Source organism: Pristiophorus japonicus, chromosome 2 (genome assembly GCF_044704955.1).
Source record: "Pristiophorus japonicus isolate sPriJap1 chromosome 2, sPriJap1.hap1, whole genome shotgun sequence".
Taxonomy (NCBI): Eukaryota; Metazoa; Chordata; class Chondrichthyes; family Pristiophoridae; genus Pristiophorus; species Pristiophorus japonicus.
Window position 1 is genome coordinate 168,625,289 of NC_091978.1, and position 15,503 is coordinate 168,640,791.

Here is a 15,503-nt window from a genome sequence, read left to right on the forward strand (position 1 = left end):
CGCGCACATATCGTAGTGTGGGCAGGCCCATGCTGCCCCTGGACCCTCTGCTCTTCTGGGCCCCGTACCTAGTTTATTTAATCAGTTAATTAAATAAATGTGGAATTACAAAGCTAGACTCAGTAATGGTGATACGACAGGATTGTTGTAAAAACCCATCTGGTTCACTCATGTCCTTTCGGGAAGGTTATCTTCCATCCTTACCCGGTCTGGCCTATATGTGACTCCAGACCACAGCAATGTGGTTGACTCTTAACTGCTCTCTGAAATGGCCCAGAGAGCCACACAGTTGTAACAAACTGCTACAAAAAACAATAGGAATAAAATTGGACGGTCCACCAGGCATCCCGGCTGTCATGTTGAAGACCTGCTTTCCAAAACTAGCCACGTCTCTAGCCAAGCTGTTCCAGTACAGCTACAGCACTGGCATCTACCCAACAATGTGGAAAATTGCCCGGGTATGTCCAGTTCACAAAATGCAGGACAAATCCAATCCGGCCAATTACCGACCCATCAGTGTACTCAATAACCAGCAGTGATGGAAGGTGTCAATGACAGTGTTATTAAGCACCACTTACGCACCAATAACCTGTTCATCAGCACCGAATCCCCCGCCATCAACATCCTGGGGTTCACCATTAACCGGAAACTTAAATTGTGATCAGAGGTTGTGTATTTTGCAGGGAGTATCTTACCTCCTGACTCCCCAAAGCCTCCCCACCACCTACAAGGCACAAGTCAGAACTGTGGTGGAATACTCTCCACTTGCCTGAATGAGTGTCACTCCAATAACCCTCAAGAAGTTCGACACCATCCAGGATAAAGCAATCTGCTTGATGGCACCCCATCCAGCACCTTAAACATTCACTCCCTCCACCACCGGCGCACCGTGGCTGCAGTGTGTACAATCTACAAGATGCACTGCAGCAACTCGCCAAAGCTTCTTCCAATAGCACCTCCCAAACCCACGACCTCTATCACTGAGAAGGACAAGGACAGCAGGTACTTGGGAACACCATCACCTCCACGTTCCCCTCCAAGTCACACACCATCCTGACTTGGAAATATATCGCCGTTCCTTCATTGTCACTGGATCAAAATCCTGGAACTTGCTCCCTAACAGCACTGTGGGAGCACGTTCACCACAAGGACTGCAGCGGTTCAACGCGGCTCACTACCACCTTCTCAAGGGCAATCGGGATGGGCAATCACTGGCCTTGCCAGCAATGCCCACATCCTATAACTGAATAAAGGGGACTGTGGCTAATCTGATTCATCCACAAACTGAAGAACCTGTCTGCATTTCTTGAGTTTCTATCAAGGGATATCAACTTCCATCTTAATTCTAATTTTTTCAAAATTGCAAACCTTAAAACATCCCCCATTTGATACAGGATTTGAACACAAAGCCTTTTTGATCTTAATTGAGTATTCCAAATAGCAATTCATTGCACATTAAATGCTTCACCCACCTAATGCACACATGCAAACCCGATTACAACTTATGCATGCTGTCATGAAAGTGTTGGTATTTATTTTTTTGATCAATGTGGTTGCTGTTTCTTTTAAAACTTAACTTTATGTCTCCAGTATTCTCTGCTCCTGAAGGCATTGAGTCTTTTTGGGGGGAATGGTCCCACTGCTGCCAGGTACCCCTTGTGGACTTTATTCACGTGCCATTATTCATATGAATCTTGACAATAGCTGCAAGAAGCTATTCTACCAAGTGTGCATCAAACCCAAGCCTAATCCTACTCTTGATAAACTTCGAGCAGGGTAATCAGAATAGAGAACCTTGGAGGTATTTCTCCTCCCTAATTCGGGGCATTTATAGGGTGCCTACCACCGTCCCCCTACCGAGGTCAGCTAACTGTGCACAGACCAGCAGACAAACTGGAGACCTGAAACAGACCTTCTTGGTCTGATAACTGATTGGACAATTTTGCAGAGACAAAAAGTTGTGCTTTGAAATTTGTACTGAATTGCAATTTCAAATCATCTTAAAAATGCTGAACTAGAATCAAATTAATGTAACTATGTAAAAGGAAGATTGCAGAGCAACATGATAAATAAGACAATGCTATCCTCAAGATATTTTCTTCAAAATAGACATCAAATGAAAAACGATTAGAAGAAGGATTTTAATTGACAATAGCAGCGCATTTGGAAAGCAGTGACAGGATCGGTCCAAGTCAGCATGGATTTATGAAAGAGTTCGGAGAGGCGGAAGTACAGGGACGTCGGGGGAGAGGCCTATAAAAAGGCCCGGCGGCAGTTCAAGCGGGGAGTTCGGAGAGGCTGGAGTCCAGGGACGTCAGAGGAGAGGCCAAAGAAATGACAGTTGTCATTGGACCACAAATTGGCTAATTTTCTAATTACGTATCATAATACTACTCATGCAACTACTGGTGGAACACCAGCAGAGTTGTTTCTCAAACGACAGCCACGGACCAGATTCTCGTTGTTAAAACCAAATCTGGCACAGTCTGTAGAAGAGAAACAATTAAGACAGAAAGAAAATCACGATAGAGGTAGAGTAAAAAAGAGAAGTGTGAAATTAAAACAGAAAGTGAAAGGGAAGAACCATCAACATAAATGGTTAAAGTGGTTACCAGGAAGAGTGGTGGAGATATGTGGTCCTCGCACATATTTGGTCAAGATGTTTGATCATGAACAGGTTGGGTTTGTTCGCATTAATCATATTTTACCTACAGATGTGAAAGTAGTTGAAGGTGGGAATGATTCAATTATTTCTGACTCATCATATAGTTTTGATACAAGTAAAGTACCAGTAGCATATCCTACATCCAATGTACTGGAAACAAATCCAAGAGAAAGTCAGAATTTAAGTCCGAGTCCAAGTCAGGCAGACAAACAGTTTGAAGTTAGAGAGAGTTCAAATGGAAATCAAGAGCATCCCTTGGAGGAAAACTTTCCTCAGGATCAGCCCCAAATGAGTTTAAATTCGACACCATGTTTGGAAGGTTCTGTTCGAGAGCAAAGGTATCCTCTTCAAAACAGAAAACAAGTGGTTAAGCTTGATTTGTAAATATGGCAAAATAAGTCCATATCTTTTGTTATGTATAACTATGCAAGTTATGTATTTTCTGATTATTTTGTTATAATTACTTCTTCATTAAAGGAGGGAGAAGTGTAATATATATAGCTCCAGCTGTGGACTACTGTGGCACTGCAGCCAGTGCTGTGTACAAATAAGGAGGAAACAGGTCACCTGACTAGAGTTCCGGATTGTTCTGCCATTTAAGGCTTGTGTGTGTTTGTGAGTTGTACTGAAGCTATAACAGGAGCCAAAGTAGATCAGCAAGTCATGGGGGGATGGGCAAATGGGACTTGTGAGTTAGGACACGGGAAGCAGAGTTTTGGATTACCTGTAGTTTAGGGAGTGTAGAACATGGGAGGCCAACCAGGAGAGCATTGGAATAGTCAAGTCTCGAGGTAACAAGGGCATGGATAAGGGATTCATGAGCTGAGGCAGGGGAGGAGCCAGGCAATGTTCTGGAGGTGGAAATAGGCGGACTGAGTAATGAGGTGGCTATGGGGTTGGAAGCTCATCTTGGGGTCATATATAACACCAAAACTGTGGACAGTCAGGTTCAGCCTTAAATAGTTGCCAGGGAGAGGGATGGAGTCAGTGGCTAGGGAATAGACTTTGTGGCCGGGAGTATGGTTATGAACAGCAGTAATTCCACTTTCTCACTCAGGCCATTTGTTCATCAGTCAAATGAGCAGACTTTAAATTTACACGAAGACAATGGCTTCGGTCTTCAAATATTTAGTTGAAGTAAATTTCTGCTCATCCAATACTGGATGTCGAACCAGCAGTCTGACAATTTAGATACACTGGCGGGATCGAGAGAAGTGGTGGAGAGGTAGAGCTGGGTGTTATCAGTTACATGTGGAAACTGACACTGTGTTTTCGGATGATGTCGCCGAGGTTCAGCATGTAGGTAATAAATAGGAGGGGGCCAAGGATAGATCCTTGGGGGACATCAAAACTAATATGTCCTTACTATACAGTATAAATGCACATGAGGCCCATACTTGAGAGAAGATCACTCTGTGACCCGTTACCTTTATTACCAAGACCTCAAGAGACAGACGGTAGGTGGAGCTTCCCCTTTAATACCGGAAAGTCCAGGTTAGGAGTGTCTCCCACAAGTTCACCCACTTGTGGTCAGTGTTCTCAAGGTGTACAACTTAGGTCAGCTTATACATGGGTTACAATGACAGTTGAATACATGACATCACCTCCCCCGCAAAGTCTTACTGGGATCACAGATTAAGTCTCTCTGGTGGTTTACGCTCCCTTGTAGAGCGCCTGAGTTGGGGCTCCGGTTGTTGGGCACTGGCCTGAGTGTCTGCTGTTTGCGGTGCCTCAGGCCTGTCCGGACAGGCCACAGTGACTGGGCTCTCCTCCACTTGGTCACCTGTGGTGGAGTAAACTCTATGTCGTGTTCTTCCTCTGCTTCTTCTATGGGGTTGCTGAACCTCCTTTTACTTTGATCCACGTGTGTGTGGCAGATTTTTCAATTGGTAAGTTTAACTACCAAAACCCTATTCCCCTCTTTGGCAATCACAGTGCCTGCAAGCCATTGGGCCCTGCAGCGTAATTAAGGACAAAAACAGGATCATTGACATCAATACATCATGCCCTCGCATTTCTGTCATGGTAGTCACATTGTGACTGACGCCTGCTCTCAACAATTTCTTTCATAGTAGGGTGTATAAGGGATAGCCTGGTTTTGAGCGACTTTTTCATTAGCAGCTCTGCAGTTGGAATCCCTGTGAGCAAGTGTGGTCAGGATCTATTGGCCAACAGGAGGCGTGATAAGCGGCTTTGTAGGGAACCCCCTTGGATTCTGAGCATCCCCTGTTTGATTATCTGCACTGCTCGTTCCGCCTGGCCGTTTGAGGTCGGCTTGAACAGTGCCGTTCTGACAATGTTGATTCCATTGCCTGCCATGAAGTCTTGGAATTCAATGCTTGTGAAGCACGGGCCATTATCGCTGACCAAAACGTCCGGTAGACCATGGGCGGTGACCATTGCCCGTAGACTTTCTACCGTGGCAGAGGATGTGCTTGAATTTAAAATGGCACACTCAATCCATTTGGAGTAGACGTCTACTACAACGAAAAACGTTTTTCCCATGAAAGGACCTGTGTAGTCCATGCGTAACCATGGCTTGGCAGGCCAGGACAAGAGTCTAAGGGGGGCATCCCTGGGTATGTTGCCCAGCTGAGCACACGTGTTGCACCTGCGAACACAAAGTTCCAGGTCTGCATCTATCCCTGGCCACTAAACGTGTGATCTGGCAATTACCTTCATCATGACAATGCCCAGGTGCTCATTGTGAAGTTCTCTGATAAACACCTCTCTGCCCCTCTGGGGCATGACTACTCGGTTTCCCCACAGTAGGCAATCGGCCTGAATCGAGAGTTCATCCTTGCGCCTATGAAACGGTTTAAATTCCTCAGGCCATGCCCCGTACGTGGCTGCCCAGTCCCCATTCAGGACACACTGCTTCACTAAAGACAGTAGCGGGTCTTTATTTGTCCAGACTTTAATCTGACGGGCTGTCACAGGTGAGCCATCACTTTCCAAAGCTTCAACAGCCATGAACATCTCAGCATCATGCTCAGCTGCCTCCTCAGTAGTGGCTAGTGGTAGCCAGCTGAGTGCATCGGCACAGTTTTCAGTGCCTGGTCTGTGCCGAATTGTGTACTCATAGACGACCAACATAAGTGCCCATCTCTGTTTGCGGGCCGATGCATTCGCATTTATGGCCTTGTTGTCAGCCAAAAGGGATGTTAGGGGTTAGTGATCTGTCTCCAGCTCAAATTTCCTGTCAAACAGGTACTGGTGCATTTTTCTTACTCATATACACATGCTAGCGCTTCCTTTTCTACCATCTTGTAGCCCCTTTCTGCCTGGGACAGGCTTCTGGAGGCATAAGCTACCGGCTGTAACTGACCATTGGCATTCACATGCTGCAACACACACCTGACCCCATAGGACGACGCATCACACGTTAAAACTAGTTTCTTACACGGGTCATATAACGTTAACAGTTTGTTGGAGCATAACAAATTGCGTGCTCTATCAAAAGCCCTTTCCTGGCTGTCCTCCCAGACCCAATCGCGACCTTTGCATAGGAGCACGTGTAGCGGCTCTAACAGCACGCTCAATTTGGGAAGAAAGTTGCCAAAATAGTTCAGGAGCCGCAGGAATGAACGCAGTTCCGTTGTGTCTGGGTGCTTTCTGGATCGCTTCTGTTTTGGACGCAGTAGGTCTGATCCCGTCTGCTGCTACCCTCCTTACAGGAATTCTACCTCTGGAGCTAAGAAGACGCGCTTCGCCTTTTTCAGTTGCAGCTCTACCCGGTCCAGTCTGCGTAGCACCTCCTCCAGGTTGTGGAGGTGTTCTTCAGTATCATGACCCATGATGAGGATGTGGTCTTGAAAAACCACCGTCCCTGGAATCAACGAGGAGGCGTTCCATATTTCGTTGGAAGATCGCGGCGGCCGAACGAATCCCAAACAGACATCTGTTGTACTCAAACAACCCCTTGTGTGTCGTGATGGTGGTCAGCTTCTTCAACTAACTCGCCAGCTCCTGGGTCATGTAAGCTGAGGTCAGGTCCAATTTTGAAAAAAGTTTGCCACCAGATAGCGTCGCAAAGAGGTCCTCCGCTCTCGGTAGCGGGTACTGGTCTTGGAGTGACACCCGATTGATGGTGGCCTTGTAATCGCCACATATCCTGACCGACCCATCCGGCTTGAGCACCGGCATGATTAGGCTCGCCCAGTCACTTAATTCACCGGCGAGATGATGCCTTCCCTCAGCAGGCGGTCCAATTCGCATTCTATCTTTTCCCGCATCACGTACGGCACCGCTCCGGGTTTATGTGAATCACTACCTTGGTCCCCATGAAAGTGCCGATGCCGGGCTGAAATAATGAGCCAAATTTGTCCAGGACCTGTGAGCATGATACTCACTCCACAGAAGAAATTGCATTGACATCGCCCCATTTCCAGTTCATGACAGCAAGCCAACTCCTCCCCATTAGTGCAGGTTCATCCCCTGGGACAATCCAGAGTGGCAACCTGTTCTCCGAATCTTTGTGGGTCACGATTACCGTGGCGCTGCCTAGCACCGGAATGATCTCCTTTGTATATGTCCGTCGCCGTGTGTCAATCGGCAATAATTTTGGCCTCCGGGCCTTGGACACCCATAACCTTTCGAACTGTTTGATACGCATCAGGGACTGGCTGGCCCCAGTGTCCAGCTCCATTAATACTGGGATGCCATTGAGGAGCACTTTCATCATTATCGGTGACGTCCTGGTATATGAACTGTATATGTGCGCCACATGAACTTGCTGAACTTCAGCTTCCAGCGATTTCCCCCAATATTCATTTGGCCTCGTAGGGCTTTCATCGGGCCCGTCCTCCTCGTACATCAACCTGGCTGCAGGCTTCCTGCACATATGCGCCAAGTGACCGCTGACATTGCAATTTCTGCAGGTATATTGCTGATACCTGCAAGCTCTGGCTGGGTGTTTGCCTCCACACCTCCAGCATGAGCTAGAGGCCCCATTGTTGGAAACAAAAGGTCCATTACCAGTTGATTGTCTCTGTCTCTGTAACTGTCCTTAAATGCACCATTAACAGGTGCTGATGGCCCCATTATCCATTGTGACGGCATGAATCGCCGTTCAGCTCGCCATTGTCTCTGATGAATTCTCTCTTTGGGTTTGACTGCATGCTGGGGCATGTCCAATTGCCCTCGTCTGCCTAGAAAACGGTATGCCACATTAACAATGTTGACTCCCTGGTCGTTTGCCGCATTTGAGCCAAGATTTTTGCCATAAATCATTCTGGTCTCTTCCTCCCCTGAGATAATTGTCTGGACTATCAGAGCCGCCGTTTCCAAGCTCAAGTCTTTGGTCTCAATCAGTTTCCTGAAAACCCCAGCGTGCCCGATGCCCTCAATAAAAAAAGTCTTGCAGCACCTCCGCTCTGCATGCATCTGGGAACTTACATAGGCTCGTCAGTCGCCGGAGATCTGCCATGAAGTCAGGAACGCTTTGCCCTTCTCGCCGCCGGTGCGTGTAAAACCGGTGTCTCGCCATGTACATGCTGCTCATCAGTTTAAGGTGTTCCCCGATCAACTGACTGAGCTCTTCGAATAACTTGTCCACTGGCTTCTCTGGCGCTAGAAGGTCCTTCATCAGGGAGTACGTTCTGGATCCACAAACCGTCAGGAGATGAGCCCTGCGTTTTTCGGCCGAATCCTGTCCCAACCATTCCTTAGTGACAAAACTTTGCTGTAGTCTCAATAAAGTCGTCCCAATCATCACCAACACAGTACCTCTCGTCTGTGCTGCTAGTGGCCATGCTCACGTGGTTTAAATCCCAGTTTCTCGTCGCCAATAAAATGTCCTTACTACACCGTATAAATGTACACGAGGCCCATACTTGAGGGAAGATCACTCTGTGACCAGTTACCTTTATTACCAAGACCTCAAGAGACAGACGGTGGGTGAAGCTTCCCCTTTTATACCGGACAGTCCAGGTTATGAGTGTCTCCCACAAGTTGATCCCCTTGTGGTCAGTGTTCTCAAGGTGTACAACTTAGGTCAGCTTATACATGGGTTACAATGAATACATGACAAAAGGTAACAGTGCAGGAGCAGGAAGAGAAGCCATTGCAGGTGATTCTCTGGCTATGATTAGATAGATAAGAATGGAACCAGGCGAGTACAGTCCCACCCAACTGGCCGATGGTTGAGAGGCATTGGAGGCGGATGGAGTGGTCAACCATATCAAAGGCTGCACAGGTCGAGAAGGACGAGGAGAGATAGCTTTTCTTTCTCAGAGTCAAATAGGATGTCAGTTGTGACATTAGTAAGAGCCACTTCGGTACTGTGGCAATGGTGGAAAACTGATTGGAGGGAATCAAACATTCTGCAAAATTTGGCATGGATTTGGGAAGCAGCAACACATTCAAAGATTTTGGAGAGGAAGGGGAGGTTTAAGATCCGGCAGTAGTTTGCAAGGATGGAGGGGGTCAACGGATGTTTTTTTGAGGAGAGTGGTGATGACAACAGATTTAAAGGCGAGGGGGTCAGTACCCGAGGAGAGAAAACTGTGAACAAAAGCTGCTAACATGGGAGCCAGGAAGGGAAGTTGGATGGTCAGCAGTTTAGTGAGAATAGGGTCGAGGGAGCAGAAAGTGAGTTTCAAGGAGAAGTTGAGCTTGGGGATAGCATGGGGGTAGTTAGGATAGAAATTGGAGAAAGATGCGAGATCAGGGCTAGGTCAGGAGGGAACCTTAGAGGAAGTTTCGCTCATTGAGCTAGGGGAAAGGAGGGAAGTGGCAGAGCCAGATGATTGGATTGTCTCAATTTTAGTGACAAAGAAGTCCATGAGCTCCTCGTACTTGCTATTGAAGGTGAGGGTGGAGGAGACAGGGGAGAGGGGTTTAAGAAGACAGTTTGTAGTAGAGAAAAGAAGCCGGTAGTTATCTTTGTATTCCAAGATGATCCTGGAGTAGTGAGAAGTTTTGGCAGATGAGAGCAGAACCCGATGATGCTTTATATGGTCAAGCCAGAACTGGCGATGAATGGCTAGACCAGTTGTCCGCCACATCCGTTCAAGTCTGCATCGCTTGGACTTGAGGGAGCTAAGATGAGGGCCGTACCAGGGGAACGGCCAGGGTGAGAGCATCGAAGGTGGTGATGAGGGTGTGATTGAGCAGATCAGTAGCTGCAGAAATGTCATGTTGAATGGAGGGCCAAAGGCTGGGCAGTTGGGATTTTGAAAGTGCATTTGTAAGTGAATTGGGAGAGAGTTTTTCCAGAGGCAGACACAGAGAAAGTAGGGTTGAGAGGGGGAGGGGGATAGGAGTGTACAAAGAAGTGGGAAAAAAACGCCTTATCGGTGATTGACATGATAGGAGTAGCGAGGTCATGTGAGATGACAAGGTCAGGGGGGTGGCCATGAATATGGGTTGGGGAGTTTACATGGAGGATAGGAAGGGAACTCAGGAGAGAGAGCATGATGAATTGAGTTGGAGGTTGAAATCACCGAGGATGAGAAGTTGTTCGGTGTAGAGGCTGAGGGAGGAATGCAGTAGGGACATCTCAGAGAAAATTTTTATGGTACTTGGATGGGCGGTAGAGAACATGTTCATTTCCGCACTAAAATTGGTCAACTGAGGAGACTATGGTATGGATTAAAAAAAACAGCAAATGCTGGAAACCCAAAATGGAGGTAGAAAATGGAAACACACAGCAGGTCTGTCAGCACTTGGAAATAGAAAGTACAGTTTAATATTAGCCTGTCTTTTTTCTTTCCAGATACTGACAAAACCTGCTGTGTAGTTCTAGCATTTTCTATTTTTATTTTTGGGAAAAATACAGTCCTAGATTATCACCTTTCCATAATTATCATGGTTACATTGAGTAACTTTATCATCAAGCACTAATTGAATAAAGTAAATGATGTTTGCGCCTGCGTTTGACTTCATTGTCCATCTAAGATTTCTGTAAGCGAGAGATTGAAATGTCATTTGACTGCTGATTTAATTAAATGTTGTTTCTAATAAATGTACTTGTTAATTGTGTGGCAGTGCAGAAATTGAAATGGATATACAAACCTGGATTTCTATTTGAGTTCTGCACAAAATGTGGGTGAGTGGACTTCTAATAGCCCATAATAGCGAGACTAATAGCGCTCACCGTTATTCATGTGCAATTGCTACAGCAACTTTGGGCGAGGGCAGACCAGTAGTTAAATGTGGAAATCCAAAAGTTGCTGTCCACGGTGTGCCACTTCACCGTTAGCTTCTGTGTGCCTCAACGTTGAAATGTATTGAGTGGCGGTATTTGCACAGTAGGTACAAACTAAACTCGCCGCAGAAAATTAAGTCATGTCCATTTCAGTCTACATATCCATTTAGCAATGTGATAAGTGTTAATTATTGCCAGTGAACCTCTGTGCCCCTGAAAATTAACTATTACAAGTGTGGAATCTCGTTCCGTCAGATTTTAATTGTTGGAGATTTAAAAATGAAAAACTCAATTTTTTTTTTCTAATTTTCCTCTCTGTCTCTTCTTTCTCTTTCATAATCCAATCTTTCTCTCTCTGTACCTGAAATTACACACTCAAATTTACATTTCCTTCTCGGTCATCGAGGTGTTAATTTCACATTCCTTCAATCTGATTAGCAAGGAGATACACAGTGGCCGAAATTTACCTTCACCCGAAACAGGTTGCACCTTCCGCTCCTGAAGTGTTTTTTTCCGCCGCTTCGGATGAAGTCGCCGCTTTCAGTAAATTCAGCTCTTTGTCACTTTTTTTTGAAGTGGACCGGAAGTCGCTCATAATGGGGGTGGGAGTGGGGCAGTAAATATTCTAGAGGGCGGAAGTGGAGGTGGAACGGAGTCTCTGCCACTGTCAGTCAGCAGCGAAGCGGAGATGACATTTCACTTAAAGGGGAGAGCCTTCGACATTTTGAAACTTCGGTCCACTGGGTCACCAGGAAGGGTTTCAGCCGGGCCAGCAGTCTGACACCCAAGTTGGGGGCACCAGGCTGCCTGTTGGTGGCCTGGTCAAGCCCCGGGGCATAATTGTCAGCCCAACCTGGCAGGCAGCAACAAAAAAAAACATGGTGGCTGTGGCAGTGCACCATCCCCTTGAAGGGCCTCCGTGCTGCCATGGGTCACAGATTGAAAGCAAGGTGCAGCGACAGGCTCGGCAGGTTAAAGATTTTTGGAGGTAAATTTCGCGGGAGGTGTGATGGAGGTGCGGGAGATTGGTGGTGCGTCCTTTGATGATACATTTAGGATGGTTAGCAGCAGCGGGGCGGAAGTGGGAACTGCCAGAAAAATCACCGAGCTGAATTTCACTGGCGGCGGTCATTCGACCAAGAGTCGGCGGCTGCTCGACTCTACCGCCTGGCCACTGCTTTCTGGCAGTAAGAGGCCTTTTTGGGGAGCTGAAAGTTTCTTGTCCTGTTCACTTATTACTCAGATTCCCAGTTTCCCTTGCTACGACGTTATCAGCTCGCACGCTCTGCAAATTGCCACGCAAAAAATTTGAAAACCTAAACTGCAATTGCAAGGCTAAGTAATGGCAGATAGCATTAGACTTAGTCCTATAACAAATCATGGCCCATTATGTTGAATGCCAGCCCAATTCTGTGCACACCCAACTGACCAACTTTCCACCATTATTTCCGGAAATTGGTGGAAGTCAGCATCCTAAAATGGGCAGTGTTGTATATGCAGACTATGGATGTACTCTATATGTAGTCACTGTGTGATTGCATAAGATGGAGACATGTTTACCTGATGTACAATCTATAAGGTTTACACTGTGTACATACATGCTGGCACCACCAGAGGGTGCAACTGGTGGAGACCAGGGGTTTCCTGCCCTGGTGGCAGGGCCCTCTATAACAGGCCGCACACCATGCTTGTGCAGCACTCTGGAGTTTGGAATAAAGGACCAAGGTCACTACAGTTTGAGTACAACACATTACCTCGTCGAGTCATTCCTAAGTACATTATAGACATAACAACTGGCAACAAGAATAAGGACTTTCACGCGATCATGGCTACCTTTGGCACACTAAAAGACTTCACAAAGGGTGATGATTGGGATGCCTTCACGGAAAGGCTTGATCAATATTTCGTGGCAAAAGACCTGGCAGGGGAGACGGTCACATTGTCAGAGAAGCGCAAGGCTATACTGCTGACCAGTTGTGGGCCCGAGTTCTACCACCTCATCAGGGACTTGCTGGCACCCACGAAGGCCAAGGATAAAACATACGATGAGCTGACTGAACTAATTCGTGACCAACTTAAACCAAGGGAGCATCCTCACAGCCAGGCACAGATTCTACACTCACCGCAGACCAGGGTGAGGGCCAGGAGATTAAAAAATATGCTGCTGACCTCAGGAGACTTGTGGCACCATGTGATTTCGGCACGCACCTCAACGAAACATTGAGAGGCATCTTCCTTATGGGAATTGGCCACGAGGGCCTCCTTCACAAGCTATTATCTGCCAACACCACAGTCAACCTGCAGAAAGCCATCGGCATCTTTCAGGCGTTCATGGCCTCGACCTGCAGCACCAAGCAAATCATTCATCCTATGGACTCAAACCCAGTAAGTACTGTACACAGAATGGTGCCTTTCACAGGCAAGACTGTAGAACGTGGCTCTGCCCAGGGCAGAGAGCACAGGCCTCAGGGTTCCAGAACTCAGAGTCCGCCGAAGGGTGCTAATCGAGTAGCACCATGCTGGCATTGCGGAGGAAACCATAGGGCCCACCAGTGTCGGTTTGCTGAGCACGTATGCAAAGCCTGTAACATGAAGGGCCACCTCTAGCTCATGTGTAAAAGAAATACTACTCACCGTCTAGCAGAGGAGTCAGTAGATGACTTATGATGATTTGGCCAGAGAGGCAGCTCAGCCCCAAGAAGAAGTGTATGGAGTGTATACCTGCACCATCGATTGTCTTCCAGTGAAGATGGAAGTTAAGATAAACGGCGTTCCAGTCTTTATGGAAGTGGACACGGGAATGAGCCAGTCAGTGATGAGTCAGGATGCCTTCGAGAAGCTATGGAACAAGAAACGACTCGAGCTGGTTCCAGTACAGGAAAAATTGCGCACCTACACCAAGGAGCTGATCCCAGTCCTTGGTAGTGCGGATGTAAGTGTAATCCATAATGGCGTGGTGCACAAGTTACCTCTGTGGATTGTTGCAAGTGATGGTCCAATGCTACTCGGAAGAAGGTGGATGGGGAAGATCCAGTGGAAATGGGAAGACCTCTTCACTCCAGCAATCAATATCCCCCATGCTCAGAGACAGAGCAAAACCTCACCTTCACTTGGGCCAGGCACCAGAGAACAGATCAGTGCAGCATCTGTGGCACAGACCGTCCATCACGACTGCGTAGCAATGGTCCAACCGGAACGATCTAAAAACACCTTCCCGGCTCTAGTGGCAGGACTCCTAGGGAGGAAGATCGAATTCACAGGTGCCCTTCCAGCATTTGTGGCAGAATCGCGGGAGAGAAGGATCAAGGCTGTAGACCTCGAGGACCGAGGCAAGATGGCATTCCGGATGCAGCGAGGGGCAGCGTGGCTGAAAATAAAAATGACCGTGGCAATATCATGAGGTACAACACTGAGGGACCAACATGTGGTGTCCAACAAAGGATTTGATTGGGGTAAAGCCAGCAGGGTTCTCTTAAAGGAGACCTGCAACCAACTGAACTTAAAGAGACATTGTATGCACGGCAATCAATGTAACGAACTGATTAAGATTGTGAGATGTCGGTACTGTAAAGAACGAAATGTTGTTGCGAGATGTCGGGAATAGAGTGTCCCTAAGAGTAGCAAGTGACGTAATTCGGGAGGGGGAAGGCGCTGAACCTGATACGCTGCTCCAGGTGTCCCCACAAGTTATAGGCCAGCGACCTCAGGAGGGTGAAGGAACTGATCCTGACACACTGCCCCAGGTCTCTCCCACGCTGCAGGCACCCGATGGCACCATTCGCCACAGACCTGGAAACGAAAACGGCGCCAGTCGTTGCCCATCACCCGGGTGGAGACGGCGCAGCCCCCAGACCCAGTCGCTACCTCGGCTATGTCAGGGGGCACAGCGCGCCATCAGATGACTAGGACCCCGTCCAGTTGCTCTGGATCTAGCGTCCTCACATACCTGTACCTCAGTACTGACCATGACTAAACCATGAATGCAATCTACCCAATCCTTGCGCACGACCGTAAAACATAACGAATATAAGTCACTGAACCTAGGTGTCACGATACAAATTATTTTTTAAAAATTCTTCCTTTCTTTATACTTGCACTGTGTCTGATCCTGTATGTTAATGTAACGGGCTAGCTGCACGATCTCGCTGTGGGGGGAGGAGAAATGGATGTATGTAGCCTTGGACACACATGGATCACACCCAGAACCCACTGGAACCTCCACCGCATCGAACCATCCAATCTGATAACCGCCAAATCCTTTTGCCACAACATTGGGTAGTGGTTAACAGGGAGAGAGCCAAGCCAAAGCACAGCCAAGGTGCAAAGGCTATTGGCACGTACGTCTGGGGAGAGCTAAGCCAGAGCACATTGTGCAAAGGTAATTGGCACAAATGACTTGGGGGAGAGTGATGTTATATATGCAGACTATGGATGTACTTTATGTGTAGTCACTGTGATTGCATAAGATGGAGACTTGTTTACCTGATGTACTTTCAATAAGGTCATCAATGGCAGTCCCTCAGCTTCCACTCTTAGCATGAATTCATAGGTGGCTGTACAGTCCAATACGAGAACCAGTTTCTGTCACAGGTGGGACAGATAGTCGTTGAGGGAAGGGATGGGTGGGGAGCCTGGTTTTTCGCACGCTCCTTCCGCTGCCTGCGTTTGATTTCTGCATGCTTTCGACGA